This window comes from Furipterus horrens, unplaced genomic scaffold, assembly GCF_987537825.1.
Source record: "Furipterus horrens unplaced genomic scaffold, mFurHor1.1.pri manual_scaffold_3, whole genome shotgun sequence".
NCBI classification, from domain to species: domain Eukaryota; kingdom Metazoa; phylum Chordata; class Mammalia; order Chiroptera; family Furipteridae; genus Furipterus; species Furipterus horrens.
The window spans coordinates 128,599,226-128,619,003 of NW_028327173.1; the positions used below are offsets into that span (position 1 = coordinate 128,599,226).

The window sequence follows — 19,778 nt, forward strand, 5'->3', positions numbered from 1 at the left end:
TTAAAAAACTAATTTGTAACAACTTAGTACAATGTAAAGGCACACAGAAAAACATCAAATTCACAAATGTAAGAATTTGGTTCACTTAGCCCCTGCACACATATATGTACACTCATAATCCATGCTTTATTAAATTAATAAACAGAAATTATACATCCAAAAACAATGCTATCTCATACACAGAGATGCTCAGTATAAGATTTTTTAAAATAAAAGGTGATTCAAACTTCAATGTCCTTTAATGGAAGAATGGTTAAATAAAATATCATCAAGCAACAAACTGGAAGAGCTGCAATGTACCCAAAGATGAAACTAAGACCCAGCATCCTCTCCTCATGAGGCTGGGCGGGTCCTCCCCCACCCTATTACTCCATGTTGAGATGGGTTCAGCCAAAAGCAACAAAGTCACTCCAGTACACAAGCATCTGGCTTGAGTGGCAGATCCTGTTCACTTAGTGCCAGCATCCTGCCCACTTCTGTCTAGGTGTTAACCCCACATACCAGCCTACTAGCAGGGGAGTAGCTAGAGGGTCCTAAGCAGGCCCAGGACTTGTGATTGCAGATATCTATGAAAACCAGCAGCAGAGACCTCCCTGCAACTCTCCCCCCACCCCCAAACCCACTGGTGAAACAGCTAAGTATTTGAGACTGAAATCTCCAAATCAAATCTTCCCCCAGAGCTTGTTCTGCCTTCAGAGCCAGTCATCTGAATTGGGACCTGCTTCTGGGCACTGAGTTATCTATCCCTTGAGAACCAGATGCCACCTTGGAGTCAGACTTAGCTCCCTCCAAGAAAGTGTTCTCAAAGGAGTAAACAGAACAGCTCACAAAAACCCCTATGGCCTGGCAGAGCTCAGAAAAGCCCTTGAGAGACCCTAAGACTCCTTGATCATCAGGTTCTAAGCACAACAGATGAATAGCAAATAGCACCCAGCAGGACGATAATTCCGATGGGATTCACAAGGTAAATGGCCTTCTTCTCCGAATGAAAATGAGGAAACTATAGGAAAAAAGAATTCTGGGAACTGGATGACTTCTAAACACTGAAGGACAAGCATGGGAGCAAGGTCGGGATCATGACAAGAAAAATCAGTACTTTCCCTTAGTAGAGAACTAGGCATGTGTGGCCCCAGCACTGGGTTCCCCTGGGACCTAGTGATATTCTGTGTCTTTCACACCTTTCCCTTGGGAGACCAAAGAAAGGCTTATTTTCTCTGACTCCCCCTAAACTAAGCTAGGAATATAAATGTGAGGGCATACATGTAACTTAAGAACTCATTCTAAAGGAAATTCCTAAAGAGAAGTTCCAAAAGTGAAATTAGCAAGGCAATGTCCCTGGAATAGGTGTATAAGTATATTATGCTATGCTCATCTCTATATTATTGCCTAGTCTCAAAGCTAGTGGTATCCACATGACAAGCCACAATAAACCTGTACTGAATACAGAAATAAGTGAAGAAATCAAAAGAACAAATAAGCAAATCCACTTAGAATAAAATGTGCCTTAGCAAAGAGCCAAATTTGAAGAAGATTCTGGATCTGTAGAACATAATAGGAGATAGTAAAGAAGAGAAGCATGGAGCATCATGTTTCTGGTACAAAGTCTATGATCTAACTCCCATATGCCATACATGGAGGATGGTGAGAAGAACCACCTTGGCCATGGCAAAATGAGTCCAACTTTGTGGCCTATATTGTGCTCTAGAAGGAAAGCTTCCTGAGGACACAAGGAGGGAATCTACCAGTCTTTGCTTCATATATGTAACTCGAATAAATATTAGGATGAAAATTATTCCATCAATGAAACAAAGAGTTTTATTCAATAGCCATTATGAACAACTTCCCTAAGCAGTTATTTTGAATGACAGCACTTACTTGTAGATATTTTTGTTTGCTTATAAAAAAATATATTGTTTTCTCTATTTTTTCTAAAGAAATCTCATAATTTTACAGTACATTTCTTCTATGCATTTACCTATAAAGTATTTCACAGCTCCTTCTTGATGGAAGATATAATTGTGTTTCATTATTATTCACATGCACCAAGAAATGTTTGCCAAATTTTCATATCATGCATAAACACATATCACAAAACTTAATCTCTACTTATCAAGATATGAAAAAAGCTTTTAGATGAGATGTGACATTAATTACCCAAAATGAAATATTTTTAAATAAATACTAAGAGAAAACTTGACATTTTGTGAATTTTTAAAAATCTTTCTGAAGCCTTGCTAGAAATAATTCTCCCATACATGAGCCTTTGAAAAAAATTAATAATAAAAATTCCAGTTGTATTTCAGACTTTGCAAGGCAACAATGGTACATATTGTTAATATTCCAAATGTAAAAGATTAATAATCTTCTTAGACTTCAACAGCTTCAGAAACACTTAATTGATTCACTCAGCAAACTTACTGAGTAACAACCATATTTGCCAAGTTATTTGTCTGAAGTGCTAGGAATTTAAAAGTGAGCAAGATAGTCAAGATTTTACTACTACCCCCATGTAACTTATACTCTAATGGGTGGTAACTGCCAATAAACAAATAAATATAAATGAAAATATCAAATCATGAAAAATGTTTCGATAATAACAAAACAAGGTGAGATGATTACCACAGCCAGCTCTTCTGGAGTGACATTTAAAACGAGACCTGAATATGCAGAGGGGACAGACACTAAATATCTGGGGAAAGAAAGTCTCAAATAGCAGCAAGCTGAAGGGCCCGGAGGTGGGAATGAACTTGAGGTATCTGAGGAAAATAAATAAATATACTCAGCCAGGGTGAGCATGGCAGAGGTCAGATTGGGTAGAACCTGCTAAAATAAAGAGTTTGGATAATAGTCTAAGCAAAATTACCTTTTGTTTTGTTTTTTAAAATCATTTTTTATTGTTATTCTATTACAGTTGTCTCAATTTTTCTCCCTTTGCCCTCCTCTGCTCATCCCACGCCCCACTCCCACAGTCAACTCCCACACTAATTTGTTTTGTTTTAAATTTAATTATAGGAAGTTGAAACATTTGGAGAAAAAGAAAAAAAAAATGGATATCGAAATATTTAACACCCAGTTCCAATAATTATCAATTCAGGCTCAGTCTTCCTTAATCTACACTTTCACTCATTGCCCATCTAACCCTCAGATAACATATAATACAATGGGAAACACAATTTTCGTTGAGTTAGATCTAACACTTGTTTTTGACTAACTTTTGGCATCTGAATCCAAAAATGACCCCAGTTTTTCTCTATCATGTCAACTTTTTAAGGTACAGGACACCCTCTCTTTGTCCCAAAAATCATACAATATGTACATACAAAAAAAAATAAAGAAAAAAATTACCTGAATATACTGTTTACTTAGTTATTTTATTCATATAAAGACTATATATTGTTACTGTAAGTCAAATTGTGTACAAGTAGTAAAGTTATGCTACCAAACATACATATTAAGGTATTTTATCTTTTCAAATGACACACTAGGAAATGCCAAAATGAGATACTTGAAACAGTCTCCTTTAGTTGGCAAAGGTTTAACAAATTGTTTCATGAGACCCAGTTTTATGTGCAGAGGTGGGAAAAGAATGTTCTTTCTGTCAACAAGTGGCTCATGTAGAATGTTTGGATCACCAGGTTTGAGGTCAGATCTTGGAGGCCAATTCAACTCCACCCAATGCTTCTCATGAGCTCTACTGTCCCACATACACAGAAAACAGGGATACTTGGTGTATCCGTGTTGCTGACCAAGAAGGAAGCAGACCATTTGAATGTCAACACAGATGATCCAGTTGTGCTTCTGATATTGCAACAGATCAATGACTCTCTTTATGTCTTCATATTCTTCACGAAAACAAACTGAATGGCCAATTGGGGCCAAATCAATTGCCATAGTGGAGGACACACTTCAAGCTCCGCTTTAAGCTATCAATGAACAGTCGCCATTCCGTTGCGTTATAGATTGGAATTCCCAATTCCTCCATTAAACCACATGCGTTATGGCAATACACAAAGCCACCATCACTTCAAAAGTACTGCAGAAATGAACTTTCTCTTGATCGAAAGTAGGATACCTTCACTCCTTTTTCAAGCAAGTTTTTCTCATGCAGTCTTGATGCTAGGGGTTCTGAAGCCTTTTTGGATAGTCCCAAATCTTGTGCCAAATCATTCAACTCATGCTGATCAAATCCCTTACGAACTGAGTAATCTTCAATTTCAAATTCTTCATCATCACTGTCACTTAGTTCTTCACCATACTCTTGTTTTTCGAAAAACGGTAGGTCAATGAAAACTGGCACTGGGATTTCAGCTGAATGAGGTACTGGGTGTATAGTTGATGGCAGACTAGGATACTCTATTTTACATTTATTTTCCTTGTTATATCCTGACATTTTCACTATATAAAAGTAATGGTTACTTGAATGATCTCTGGGCTCTCGCCAAACCATAGGTATACCAAATGGCAGTTTATCACATGTTCCCTTCGTCCACAACCATAAACTCTCGACACACTGCTTGCACACCTTGTGAGGGGCCCAAGACTTATCTTGATCACCAAGTTTTATTTTAAAATATGCAAAATAGGCCTGCTTGACAAATGCACTGATGTTTGTCCTTTGACTGGGAATGGTGAAACTGTCACAGATATAACAAAACAAATCAAGGTTGTTTAGGCACTTATGATGAGAAATAGCAGAGGCAGACACGATCTGAAGGAAAGGAAATAGGTATGTATGTAAATAAAAATAAACAAATTCTGCTAACTCCTTGTATACAGACAAGAACTCGGACTACACTTCGGAATACGATTCACTATATAGAGCGGCACACAACCCCTCACCACACTGTCTCATGTGTAACTGAATAGCCTAGACAAGTATGAACTTGTCACTGGTCTCCAAGGTATCCCCCACCCCTCCCCACTCAAGGAAGGTTTGCTCTCAGCCAATGGGAGAGCACTAGTGCTTCCCTCAATCCAAGCTTGATCCAGCTGAGAGTGGTCGCAGTAAGATAAGCTATACAGAAAAAACTTGACGTGATAGAAGAAAACTAACTGCAGTTGTGAAATTAGCATGCCTATTTAAGTCTAAAGCAGCTGAAATATCAAACTCAACAGGAATTATGTTAAAAATTGTTCCCCTGTGATATCATCTATACACATTTTGGTATGTATCTCTAAAAGATAAGGACTTGTCTTGAAAATCTGAAGTCTGTCCGGAAAAAGTCCAGCCATTGTTATAATATAAACAAAACAGTTGGTGGGACATCTGTGTAACCTGGCAGCCAAGGAGAGTGGACTGGAATGTGCATGTGTGAACAATGATGACTTCACTGTACTAGTCAGTGGGGGCGGTAGATGCCATTGAGTGAGCATTTGTACTGTATGGCCATTGCATTCAAAATGACTGAGGGAGCAGAGCAATGAATCCTCATCAAATTTTGTGTTAAGCTTGAACATTCCTCTGCTGAAATTATTTAGATGATTCAGAAGGCTTTTGGGGACAATGCAAACAAGTTCAGCATAAATAAAAGTGGCATAAACACTTCAAAGATGGTCAAGAATTGGTAGTCAGAAATGGGGATTTAATCAGATTCAGGTTTAAATTTCTAGCAAGACTGCTCCATAATTTATATTATGTACTCCACTTAGAAGGTAATGTGCAGAGTCTGTCTCTCTCTCTCTCTCGCTCTCTTGGATAATTACTGCCTTAGATCCGATATTATACTTCATTAGGAGCTGTAAAATGTTAATAGTATAATAGTTATTCTTTCCTTAACAGCTGAAATACTCCTATACAGAAAAAGTCTTCTTCACCAACTATGTACTTAACATTAAAGAAAAATAATAATAATAGGTTGGTTGCCTAGCATGGATGTTTTAAGGAGGAGTTTTTAAAGATCATACTGAATATTGTTTGGAGAATAGAGTGATATGTATGAAATTAAGAATGAATCAGAGATACCTCTTAGGAAGCTCTTATAGTATTCTAAACAAATGATGATGGGTTGTACGAGGATGGTAGAGAAGATGAAGTAGACAAATTTAATATATGTTTTGAATATAAAGTCTAGAGGACTTGCTGATTGAGTGTATATATAGGGTAAGGGAGAGAAAAAAATCAAGAATGTGTTCTAGATTTTTGACCTGGGCATTTAGTTTTATGGGAATTACTAAGGGAAGAGCAGATTCAAAAAACAAAATCATCTAGGTAATAATGTCAATAATTAAGTCAATATTTTAAAAACCATTATTACTGTGTTTTTTTCTTTATCTTGAGTGAAAATAATTAAAATTCTCAGGAAAAAGAAATAAAATGTTTTATGTTTTTATATAAAACCTTTTTGCTAAAATAAAAATAACACCATATAAGATAAAGCTCTACTTTATTTTCTCACACACACCCCCTCCCCAATATACTATATCAACAAAGCATAAGCTCGGTAAGAAATTTTAAAGGATAGTAATAAACATTACTTTAATCCAAACTGATTACAAATCTCTCATATCAGCTGACAGATCACCACAAATATAAGAAATGTACAAACAACCAGGATACAGAAAAATGGAGAAACATAGAGCTCAAAAACATTAACCAGTTAATTACTATTAATCAGTTAATCTTGGGGAAGATAAGAACTCCAACTCATTTTTTAAAAACTACTTTTCCGCCCTGGCTGGCATGGTTCAGTGGCTTGAGCACCACCTTGCAAACCCAAAGGTTAGTGATTTAGTTCCCAGTCAGGGCGCATGCCTAGGTTGTCAGCCAGGTCCCCAGCTGGGGACGTGGGAAAAACAACCCATCGATGTTTCTCCCACACATCAATGTTTCTTTCCCTCTCTTTCCATCTCTCTAAAAAATAAATAAAATCTTTTTTTAATAAAGCTAATTTTGCATTCTCCCACTCTTAAGTGAATAATAATTCGAATTGTCCTGTTGGGTTTCCCTTGCCTCTCCCTACAAAGTAAGAGGAAGAATATGAAAGGTTTTAATAGAGAAGGAAAAGAAAAAAAACTGACCTCCATATGTTATCAATAGCAACAAAAATAATGAATATTATTTTATAAATGACAAGATTTCTAAAGATATGTTACCTAAAGTTTCATACAGAAAATAATAATAAGATTTGTTACAAATCATTTCTGCATATAAAAAATTTTAAATGATACCAAACTTGCCCTGGCTGGGTGGCTCAGTTGGTTAGAGCATTGTCCTGTACATCAGGAAGTTGTAGGTTCAATCCTTGAGGTGGGCACAAACCTAGGCTGCGGTTCCATCCCTGATCAAGGCGCATACAGAAGGCAGCCAATCAATGTTTCTCTCTCTCTCTCTCTCCTTTCCTCCCTTTCTAAAACCAATAAACATATCCTTGGGTGAAGATTTTAAAAAACGATATCCTACTTTGATAATATATATTTACAGAATATCTGATTAACTGGTGAAATAAAAATGACAAATCACTCTTGTATAATGAAGCATTCACATATGTATTATGTATAAACTGAACAAATGCTATTGATCTCCATTAGGCCTCACAACTATATTTATGTGTAAATGTATTTTATTTAGTAGTAATTGGGTTCCTGGATAAAATGTCCTTTTTCAAAATATGTAAATGTTAGTTCTGGGTTACATTTTCCAGCATCAACACTGACCCAGTTAATTGAACTCTACTGAAGTACCCAGAGGGAAGTAAAAAACTAACGAAACAAAAAACAAAAAAAGTTCTGCCACCTAAAAAAATGAACTACAAAGTGAGAAAATAGGATAAGCATAAATATAGTTCCAAAAATTATAATGCAAATCAAATACAATAATTACAGAAAGAGAATCCTAGACCTATAAGAAATTGTTACAAGAGCCTAAGTTCATTTATGAAAGGTTAAAAGCTATTATGCCTGAAGAAATTTTTTTTAAAGATTCTATAAGATCTTCAAGATAAAATATACATTACAATATATAAAATAATTCTATTTCCCATACTGTTATAAAATATTTTGAATTCTGAGATGTAATTGTTCTTTAAGAACCATATTTTATTCTACTTTTGAATGCTTTCGTGATATTTATCCTAAAAGAAACATAATTAAGTGTTTTGTACTCCTGTGTATTTTTCCTCCTCAGAATAATCATGAATGTTTTAATGCAAATCACTTACATCAAACATCCTTATAGATGACAAATAGTATTTTGAATAATAATTATTCCAAAATGCAGTCAGAATATTTCCATACTATTTGTTCAAACACAGAATGTACAAACTTTAGACAATACATCTATTAACATTATTTGCAATACAAAATAGGCCCTTTATATTCATGTACATAAGAATGGCTGACTCTTACTTATTAGCCTTAAACTCCTTCGCTAAACTACCTTCTCCATTTTAAAGATAACTCTTTTCCCTCAAATCTACTTTATTCCCACTGCTTTTCTCTTGATAAAATATTCTGTTTCGTCTTTCTGACTCTCCCTATCTAGATGCTGAGCCTTCCCCCAAATAAATGACAGTTCATTTCTTCAATAATCTTCTAATATAGCATCCTTATCCTGGGTAAGGTGAGAAACACAGTTATGGGCTAGCCAGACAATAGCAACACACGTATTTTTCATTCCCTTAACCTTTCTGATTGCTACTTCTTTGCCCTCCTCTCAAAAATACCCTGCTTAGTCCTACATTCAGTTGTGAGAATTAGTGTAATATAGTGTCCAGGAAGTTGGTTAGAATGTCACCCTAGTAATTTAAATGATATCTGCACACTCAGAATTTCAAGGATTATCTGATCCCCGGGAAAACTGCTCTCACTTTTTAAGGTTAATTAGTACCAGGATGATAATATGTTACTATGAGGTATATGCTTTCAAGCAAATCAGTTATTTCCACAAACAAATCTGGACACTCACTCAACAGGAGTACGTAAGAATCTTAAACTGTATAGAAAATTCAAAACTGAAACAAAAAAGCTGACAGATACAGGATCTTACCATAATCTGCATTAAGAAATATTTAGTGTTAATCTGTTTACAAGAGCCACATAAAATATCCACCAACTACTTTGGTCACAAGCCACTCAAGGGAATCACCAAAAATTTCACTCTCCAAATCTCCTTATATTATAGTAAGGCTTTAAAACTGTTACAGAATGAAAGGGGTGTAAAACCCAACAACTAGTGTTGAGGAAAACAGGTTTTATTTACAGTGTTTCAATCTGGGGAGGGCAGTGAGCTACTTCAGCTCAGAGCCCTGTTCTCCCATGGGACCCAGCACTTCCCTTGCTGCCCAAAAGGCTAAAAGCCAAAAAAATGCCCAGAAGTTCCCCATCCCTTATCTGTCAGCTGTCTCCTTCAGGATCTGGGGCACGACGATATCAGCCTCCGTATAACAGTCAGGAAAGTATGTGCCGTGTTGCACTGGATCATGCATGGTTCTCTCTCTGCCCTTTCAAAGCCACATGGATCTCTCCCTCTCTCTCTCAAACCGCACAGTGCTCTCTTTCCACCTCCTTGCAAACCACATGGAGCTCCTTCTCTTCCCTCTTTGCAAACCACGTGGTTCTCTCTCTCCTCTTCCCTCTCTCTTAAAAAAAAAAAAAATGGTGCTGCCTTATTTTTAAATCCCTGACCGAGGGCTTTGATGCAGTGGGCGTGGTAATCGGTTCTGACCATTCACAGAACCTTGTGCAGGCCCCATATGCTCTTTCCTCACCATTCCATGGTCAAAAACCCTCCCATCTCCTTGGGGCCTTGGAAGAACTAAAGCCATTTGCGTAACTAAGACACTAGCTATCAGCTATAGATATGCGAAGGCATCTTGAAAGCTGCCCCCTTCCCCCCCAGCCCCCAGCCCACAGACTCTAGGGATTTTGGGGGACCTTTGCTCTGTAACAATACCTTGTTTTTACGTTATTCAATATATTTTCACAACAGCTTATAACTTCTAAACACAGACCTTAAATTATATCAATCATACTTTATTTAAGCAATCCAAGTAGGTTTTCATTTTTTAATAACAAAAACTTGTTTAATAAAAAACTACATATTCAACAGAAAAATTGTTAAAGTTAGAAGTTAAAGGCACATTGAAAAAGAGTCCTTTGTAATCAAATTTAAAGAAATTAATTTTACATATGAATAAAACCAAATTCAAGGAACTTATTCTGAATGTTTCCATAACTGACAATTTTCTAAAAACATAAATTGATTTTATTTTCCCATAGAGGAGCAATATTAAAATACAGTTGTACCTTAGCACTTGTTGTGAATTCATTCTAGAACTCATGACGAGTGCCAAAACCAACAAGTACTAAACAAATTTTTCCTATAAGAAGTAATATAATTAGAAATAAATAATCTGTGAACGTTCCCCAGAACTTTCATATTTTACTGGGCTAATATTAAGTAATGAAGTTGTTCTGTAACACAGAACCTTAAAACTAAATAGACATGGATTTTTAAAAAGCAATTAATTATATAAAAATAAAATAAAATTTAACTTCACTTTATCTGTGCTGAGAGGAGTTCCTGGCATAATGGGATGACAGGGTAGAGGAGGAGGAGGAGAGAGGGTTTAATTGTTAGGAGAGGAGTCCTCTTCCATGACAATTTCAGGTGATTTCTCAGGAGGTTCTTCTGTTTTCTGCCTCTTGGCTTCACTGAACACTGCAGGAGATGCAGATTTAGGGAGTTTCACTAAAAAACCTATCAAATGAAACTTTTTTCTGTCTATGTGTCAAAATGTTTCTAAAGTGTGACACTGTTCATTAAACAGATCCATATTTTGGCTTGCTAGAGCTTTGTCTGGGTGGTACTTTTCCACAAAGTTTTGAACTTCAACCCATTTACCGCACACTTCTTTTATCAGTGCAGTAGATGCTTTCTCCCTTCCCTCCTGCTCACCTGAGAAATTTCCTCAGCCACTATTTGTTGCTGCTGTTTTTGAACTTCCTGCCGCTGCTCAGTGCTGAGCTCTGCTCTGTGCTCCTCCACTAACTCTATGACATCATCATTGACCTCCAGGCCCATGGACTTGCCCAGGCACACAAATGCTCCATTATCGGGCTACCAGGATCATCCTCAAAGCCTTCAAAGTTCCTTGAAGTTACAGCTTCTGGCCTCAATTATTTCCAGGCAGACTTTATGGTTTGATAAGAGACTTCACGCCAGGCCTCACCTATGAGAGTAACGCATTGGAGGATATTAAAATGGTCCTTCCAGAACTCTCTGAGTGTCAACTGTGTATCTAAGGTTACTTCAAAACACCTCGGGAAAAGGACCTTCCTATAAAGTTCTCTGAAGTTGGAAATGAGCTGCTGGTCCATAAGCTGGAGCAGAGGAGATGTGTTAGGGGGCAAAAACTTCATGCTTATGAAACTGAACTCCTCCAGGAAGGTGTCCCCCAAGCCTGGAGGGCAAGCAGGAGAATGGTCCATAGTTAGCACAGTCCTCAGAGGCAGTTCGTTTTCCTGCAAATATTTTTTCACACTAGGGCCAAAGACTTCTTTTATCTACTCTATAAAGAACTGCTGGTCATCCAAGCTTTAGTATTGGCCCTCCGCCTCACACTTAACTTGCTTTATATCACATCCTCTCTCTCTTGAAATCTCATGGGTTTTCACTGTGATACACTAGTAGAGGCTTAAGTTTTAAATCCTCACTAGCATTCCCACACAACAACAGTTAGCCTGTCCCTCATAGGCTTCTGTTAGGCATTTTCTTCCAGAACAAACCAGTCTCATCTCAGTTAAACACTTGTTGGGGGACAAAACCCTCCGCCTCTATATACTCCCTAAACTCAGTGACATAGCTTTTGGCAGCTTCTTTGTTGGCACTGGCTGCCTCTCCATGCTCCACCACATGGTGAGTGCCAGTTCTCTTTTTAAATTTCTTGAATCACCCGACTGGCTTTAAACACTTCACCACTCACACCACTTGTTCCAGGCTTGTCTTTTAACAGATCAGCATGTGATTGTCTAGCTTTCTTGCAAATTATTGCCTCAGAAATGCTGTCACCCGTTAACTGTTTTTCATTATTAATCCAGATGTGAAGCAATTTTCAGCTTCTTCCAATATCTGTGAACGTTGCTTACTCACACATTTTACACCTTTAACACTTGCTGCTTTAATCGCTTCCTTATTTCTCCCTATCATCGAGACCACCGTTCTCAAAATCTTGAACATAAGCACAGTATATCAGTCACACCTACACCACTCTCATAATTAGCTATGATCTCGTTTCTCTTTTCGATCATGGTTCTTATTAACTGCCGTTTAGGCTTAGTACTATCACTCTTAACCTTTATGCGGCCCATGATTAGCACTTAAAATGCACAAAAGTACCAGGCAGTAATGACGACTATGTGATGGTTCTGCACTGTTCACAAGCTACCATAAGACTGATGCGTCGACCTCTGTTTCATTGTGAGAGACGGGTGCTTGAGTGGCGAGCAAGTGATGATTGATGAAGCATTATCTCTTGCAGCGGGGCTTTGTGACTCATACAAGTCTAGCAAGTGTGACGAGTACAGAGAAAGCGCTGAGTGCTGAAATAGTTTTTTCTCATCAAAATGTGATGATAACAGGTTTGACAAGTTTCTGAAGCCAATGAGTACTGGGGTATCACTGTATAAGGTTATATTTCTGTACTAGGATTCAGCATTCAAATAAATCACTGGTCTAACCATCAATATGTCATAAGTGGAAAAAAAAATTACCCTAAAAGGCTATACTAATTAAAAATGCTATTCCCAGTTCCATTAAATACGCATTAATAGCTCTGGTTGGTATGGTTCAGTCGGTTGGAACCCTGTCCTGTAAACTGAAAGGTCGTGGTTTCGATTCCTAGTCAGGGCATGTGCCTGGGTGGTGGGATCAGTCCTGTTCAGGGCATGTACAAGAGGCAACCAATCCATGTTTCTCTAGCACATTGATGTTTCCTCCCCCACCTTCCCCTCTCTCTAAAATCAGTAAGCATGTCCTCAGGTGAGGATAAAAAAATAAAAATAAAAATGAATAGGTATAGGTCACTTATTAATCACAAAGGGCATTTAATGTACTATTAAGCACACATATAGTAAAGAAATGTAATAGGAAACCTAAAATTAAAGCTCTTACTATATTTAACATTAAGTAATCTTACTTGTTATCTTACAGTTTTGAGTGTTGCTAGGGCAATAGATGGTACAAGACTCTTTTAAAAAGTCATCGAAATATTTAAAAACTTTCTTTTGATACATTTTCCCAAAACTAGCAGAGGCATTCATTCACCTCATTAATTCTAGAGATATGTTTTTCACAGAAAACATTTTCAAAAGTAAGAGTTGATGTAATATATGTGCCCTTTATCTTCTCTTCCCTTCTCAATTTACTCAAAGCTAAAATTGTAAGTACTGCATCCCACAAAAGGTCATTCTGACTAGCGTTTATTGATCCTGCTGTTATTAGAGTACTTTTTCAGTCATGAGAAAACTATAGAAGGAGATACCTGGTCACTGGCACAAACATTTTTGAAAGGTATTTTTATTATTTCAAAATATAATTTCTGCAAAAGCATGACAATTTTACCATATCAATTACCAATTTTTGAAAAATTTACATTCAATATTGTTTTGCATTAGTTTTAGCTGTACAGCATAGTGGTTAGACAATCAAATACTTTACAAAGTATTCCCCCTGATATTTCCAGTACCTACCTGGTACCATATATCGTCGGCAGCCGTCCATCTCGAGAGACGATGGTGTAGCTTCTTAAGAGTCTATCTGCACCACCGAGAATGGCTGTGCAGTCCGACTCGGGAGTGACACGGTATCTGTCTCCTCCCGTGTTGAATCGACATCTTGCGATGTCGCTGGAGTGTCCTCTCCAGTGAAGCTGAAGCTACAGAGCCTGGGCAGGGTGATATGGAGGGTCTGCTGTTGCCCATGCAGCAGACCCCCCCTCTCTTCGCAGCTGAAGGATCCAAGGGAAAGACGGAGTCAATACAGCTTGGCTTCAGGTGCGCCGCAGGAGTTGCCGGTGTTGACTACAACGTCAAACCGCCTTAGGGACTCCGGCTCCGGATTTTCTGTCGGGGTTTACTCCCTTAGCCTTTCCCCTGAAGAGGTATGCCACAAGGCAGCGGAGGTTTTTTGGAGTCAGAGTTTTCCTTCTCTGATGTGCCCTGACTGGAAGATCGAACCAGCGACACTTAGCTCACAGGCCGATGCTCAATCCACTGAGCCAAACATATATAGTTAATACAATATTATTGACTATATACATAGGCTGGATTTTACAACCCTGTGACTGTTTTGTAACTACCAATTTGAACTTCTTAATCTCTCCACCTTTTTCACCCATTCTCCCAATTCTGCTCCCTTCTATCAAGCATCAGTCTGTTCTCTGTGTCTATGAGTCTGTTTCTATTTTGTTTGTTTCACATATAAGTGAAATCATATGGTATTTTTCTTTCTCTGAGTGACTTATTTCACTTAACATGATACCCTCCAGGAACATCCATGCTGTCACAAATGGTAAGATTTCATTATTTTTTATGGCTGAAAAATATTCCACTGTATATATGTTCCACTGCAATTTTTAATACTCATCTGAGGACATTTTTTCATTGCTTTTTACAGGGGTGAGGGTGGAGTGAAAGAGAGAGAGAGAATCAATGAGAGAAATATCAATTAGTTGCCTTCTCGTATGCACCCTTACGGGGAATCAAACCCGCAACCTGGATACACGCTCTGACCAGAATCAAACCCATTACCTCTCGGTCCATGGGGGAACACTCCAACCAACTGAGATACACTGGCCAGGGCATGTACCACTGCTTTTTTTACCTACTCCTCTATTGATGGGCACTCAGGTTGTTTCCACATCTTGGCAACTGTAAATAACGCTGCAATGAACAAAGGTGTGTGTATATTCTTCTGAATTTGTGTTTTGGGTTTCTTTTAATATATACCCAAAAGTAAAATCAATGGGTTGGTCATAAAGCAGTTCCATTTTTAATTTTTTAAGAAAGCTCAAGTGTTTTCCACAGTGGCTGTACTAATCTTCATACCCACCAACAATTCATGACAGTTTTCTCTTCTCCATATCCTCATCAAAACTTGTCTGTAAATTTATTGATGATAGACATTCTGACAGATGTGAGGTTAAATCTTATTGAGGTTTTGGTTTACATCTCTTTGATGATTAGTGGTGTTGAGCACCTTTTCATACACCATGGCTACCTGTATGTCCTCTTTGGAAACTGTCTATTCAGGTCCTCTATCCATTTTGTGTGTGTGTGTGTGTGTTCTTTATATATATTTTTTTTTCTTTAAATATGTTTTATTGATTATACTGTAACAGTTGTCCCAATTTCCCTTCACTCTGCTCCCCTCCACCTGGTGGCCCACCTCCCGACAGTTGTCTCCCCCTTTTAGTCCATTTCCATTGGTTGTGCATATAGTTCTTCTCAACATCTTCCTGTCTATTCCATTACCTCCTACTATGCTTCTTAATTCCTGTACTATCTCCTTCCCTCTCCCCCTTTCACCTCCCCACTGACCTCCCACCAATATGTTCCCCATACCTATAGTTCTTTTTCCACTCTCATTGCCTATTTAGTTTGCCTTTGTTTCGATTCCCTAGCTTCTGTTGTTTCTTGTGATGCAGTTTTCATTTTAATGTTCATAGTTTTAACCCTCCTTTTGCTAAACCAGTCCCTTTAACATCTCATATAATAGTGGTTTGGATCTAATGAACTCTTTTAGTTTTATTTTGTTCTGGAAGCACTTTCTCTGCCCTTCTATTCTGAATGACAATTTCACTGGATAGAGTATTTGTGGCTGTAGGTTTTGGACTTTCATTACTTTGAATATTTCTTGCCAGTCCCTTCTTGCCTACAGGGTCTCCCTTGAGAAGTCAGCTGACAGTCTAATTGGGACCCCTTTGTACATGATTCTTTTCTTCTCTCTTGCTGCTTTTAAGATTCTCTCTTTATCTTTAATTTTTGACAATTTGATTATAATGTGTCTTGGAGTGTTTCTCCCTGGGTCCAGTTTTTCTGGAACTCTCTGTGCTTCCTAGACCTATAAGTCTATTTTCTTCCCCAAGGTGGGGAAATTCTGCTTCAATACTTTTTCACATAATTTTTCAATTTCTAGTTCTTCTTCTTTGCCCTCTGGCAATCCTATAACCTGTATGTTTGATCTTTCATAGCTGTCCCAGAGGTTTCTGATCCTTTCCTCACTTTCCTTGCTTTTTGTTTCCTCTTTCCACACTGGTTGACTGTTTGTTCCTTCCCTATGTTCCAGTTTGTTGATTTATCTCTGGATTTTATTTCCTCAACACTTGTCTCGTATGTGTTTTCGTTCTTTTCAGTATGAGTGGCTTTCAATCTTTTCTTGTCTTGTTCCAAGTCTTTTGTTAATTCTGTAAGCCTCCTAATGACTATAGCTCTGAATTGAGCCTCTGAAAGGTTTATTTGTTCGTCTATCAGATTCTTCATCTGCTGCCTGGTGAGCTGCGTCACCGGGATTTCTACAGTTGTCTGCCTCATTTTGACAGATTTGTGTTTTGCTTTGCTTTCTGGGTAGGCTGTAGGGGGCAGAGCCCCATGTACCTGTCACTACCCGGTGGTGATCCGCAACCTTTTTCGTCACGCTGTGGCGCTTTGAGTGGGGGCGGGGGTCCAAGATGGATTCCTGCTGTTATTCTCCGCTGGGAGACCGGGATCCATCCTCCCACCCTCTGGGCCTCACCGTCTGAGGCAATGTGGGGGCTGCCTTTCCCAGCACTGGGGTCACGAGCTGCCAGGGCTCGACTGCAGGCAGGATTGCTCTCCTTGCCACTGTCCCTGGTGCTACTGCAAACAGCACCACCCACTTCCACTCTTCCTACCTGCCTGATGAGCGCCGCTGGTTTATAACTTCGTACGTTGGACTTCCATGTAATTTTATTTTCTGGAATTTCTAGTTATCTTTTGTTTTGAGGTAGTTGTATTCTTTTCTAGTTGTAGAGGGAGACAGAGCATGTCAGTCTAACCCTCTGTCCATTTTTTAATTGGATTGAGTGTTCTTTTGGTGTTCAGTTGTATGAGTTATTTATAAATTTTGGATATTAACCCTTTATGGGATGTAACATGGGTGAATATCTTCTCCCATTCAGTAGATTATCTTTTGCTTTTGTTGATGGTTTTCTGCTGAGCAAAAACTTTTTAGTTTGATGTAGTACCATTTGTTTATTTTTGTCTTTTGTTTCCCTTGCCCAAGGAGATATATCAGGAAAGAAATTGCTAACAAAGGCCACATATGACAAACCCACAGCTAACATCATATTCAATGGGGAAAAATTAAAGTGTTTCTCTTAAGATGAAAAACAAAACAGGGCTGCCACTTTCACCACTCTTATTCAACATAGTACTGGAAGTCCTAGCCATAGCAATGAGACAAGAAGAAGAAATAAAAGGTATCTAAATTGAACAGGAAGAAGTAAAACTGTCATTATTTGCAGAGAAAATGATAAGGTTTATGGAGAACCCTAAAGAGTCCACCAAAAGCTACTAGAACTATTAAATGAATTCAGTAAAATAGCAGGATATAAAATAAATATACAGAAAATGGATGCATTTTTATATATCAATAATAAAATATAAGAAAGGAAAACAAAGAAAACAATCCATTTACAACTGTATCAAAAATATCTAGGAATAAATTTTACCAAGGAGACAGAAAGACCTATATTAGAAAATTATAAGATGCTAAAAAAAAAACTGAAGAAGATATAAATAAATGGAAGCATATACCATGCTCATGGATAGGAAGAATTAAGATAATTAAAATGTCCATACTATCCAAAGCAATCTATAGATGCAATGCAATGCCTATCAAAATACCAATGGCATTTTTCACAGAACTGGAATAAATAATCCAAGAAGCTATGTAAAACCATAGAAGACCCCAAACAGCCACAGTAGTCCTGAGAGAGAAAAAAGAACAAAGTTGGAGGGAGAATACTACCTAATATCACACTACACTACAAGGCCATAGTAATTTTAAAAAACAAGCATGATACTGGCATAAAAACAGACACACAGACCAACGGAACAGAATAAGGAGCCCAGAAATAAACCCATACCTACATGGTCAATTAATATATGACAAATGAGGCAAGAACATACAATGGTGTAAAAATAGTCTATCAAGAAATGGTATTGGGAATTTTTGACAGACAGATGCAAAAATAAAAATAAAACCAGACTACTATCTAGCGCAAACTTAAAAATACAAGTTTAAAAATACTTTGCCTTTGTATTCTGAGTTGGCCAAAAGGAATGAGGATAAATTGATATCGGTTGTTTACAAAGCAGAAGGAACTATATAAAGTTTTCTAAGATGCTATTCTTAGAGGTGCTTTTGTATAAAGAAATCTGACTCAGCCAGCTGAAATAAGTCACACAGCTTTTTTTCCTTTCCCTTCCTCAAGGATATTTTCTCAACCCAGTTCAATGTATGAATGTTAGGCAAATGTTACTAGGTTATCTGGAGGTTTGAGGAACATACTGTTTATTAACAAGAGCTAATTAAAGAAAAACCTAAATAAGGGAAGCTGGTCATACAAATATCTAGCAGTACGGCTGGATAAAAAGTATCTAACCCTTCACACTGACATATCATGATGCATACTTTACCACAGCAATGAGACTGAAAAGCCTTCCCAAACGTATGTGTTTATGCAACACCTAAGAATACTTGCTCCAGTCCTTATTTAATCAGTGATATCCCAGGAATTACTGTGGATTAATCCTTGAGTTGGTGCCTAGGGAAGGGTTTCTTGTAGCCTTCAGAACACCCTGTTGTAGTCGTTGCCTCCCTCAGATTAAGCCCTACATATACCACTGTTCCTGCTGCAGCTGCTGCTTCTGATTTTTTAAGAGGCTTTAAGCAGCCTGCAACTCCTGGCATTGCTGAGAGCTCTGCAGTTATTCCTTCTGTAACTGCTGGTTCTTGCTGTAGAACTCAGAAGTACACTTCCCTGCAGGATCTCCAAAGCCTGGGCTTTTAAGCTCTTTGCTCTCCCAACAGCCTCATATCTGGTTCACTCAGTTGTTTCTTCAGTAATGCTTTTTCCTGAAGCACCAGCTCTTGATTGCCTGCCCCTCTGCAGCTGTCTCACTTCAGGATTTGTTTAGCTCCCCCTGTAATGCCTGCATATCTCTCTCCTTTTCTCCTTGAATAGTGAAAGGTCCCTCACTGCCTGAAACTGCTGCTTCAAAATAGATTGGATCTTTTCTTTCTGCAAGGACTTTTAAACTCTGAATTTTCTTTTACATATTTGGAGGCTAGTTCTTGTGTCCTTCATTCAATCTCCCCACCATTTTTGAAAATAATTGGCCCAAGCTTCTCAGGCTGCTTTCTATACTCCTCAGTTTTGTTGGTCAGGTGTTCCAGCAAGACTGTTGTCAGCCTGGGCAAGTAAATTTTCAGTGACTAGCTGCCTGATGTCCTTCATGAGAAGTTTTTACTGGATCTGAGCTTCTTTTGTTTGTTCAGCTTCATCATTTCCACTGCCTTTGTTGGCTTCAAAAAGTTACTTATTAAAGTAAGACACAATGTAGGGGAACTACTGAGGTCCTCAGCAAACTCGCTCTGGGAATCCAAGCATTCATCCCCCAGGTACTGGTATAGTTCTCCATAAGTGACTAATGAGGAGGAGTTAGTGTCAAGGGACCGTGACATGCGGAAACAGTGTCCCCGTGTGGCAAATTTTCACAAATTTCTCGATTCTGGGTTCAATGGGTCTCTGCACTAC

General features: G+C 38.1%; 1 protein-coding gene and 1 pseudogene across 2 annotated transcripts in view; one reads left to right on the forward strand and one right to left on the reverse strand.

The window, feature by feature from the left end:
- Positions 1-19,778, reverse strand: part of NUBPL (NUBP iron-sulfur cluster assembly factor, mitochondrial) — a 222,913-nt gene that overhangs the window by 73,104 nt on the left and 130,031 nt on the right. The gene's annotated exons all lie outside the window — the stretch shown is intronic.
- On the forward strand, positions 569-1,117 carry LOC150015924 (cell division cycle-associated protein 3 pseudogene; annotated as a pseudogene).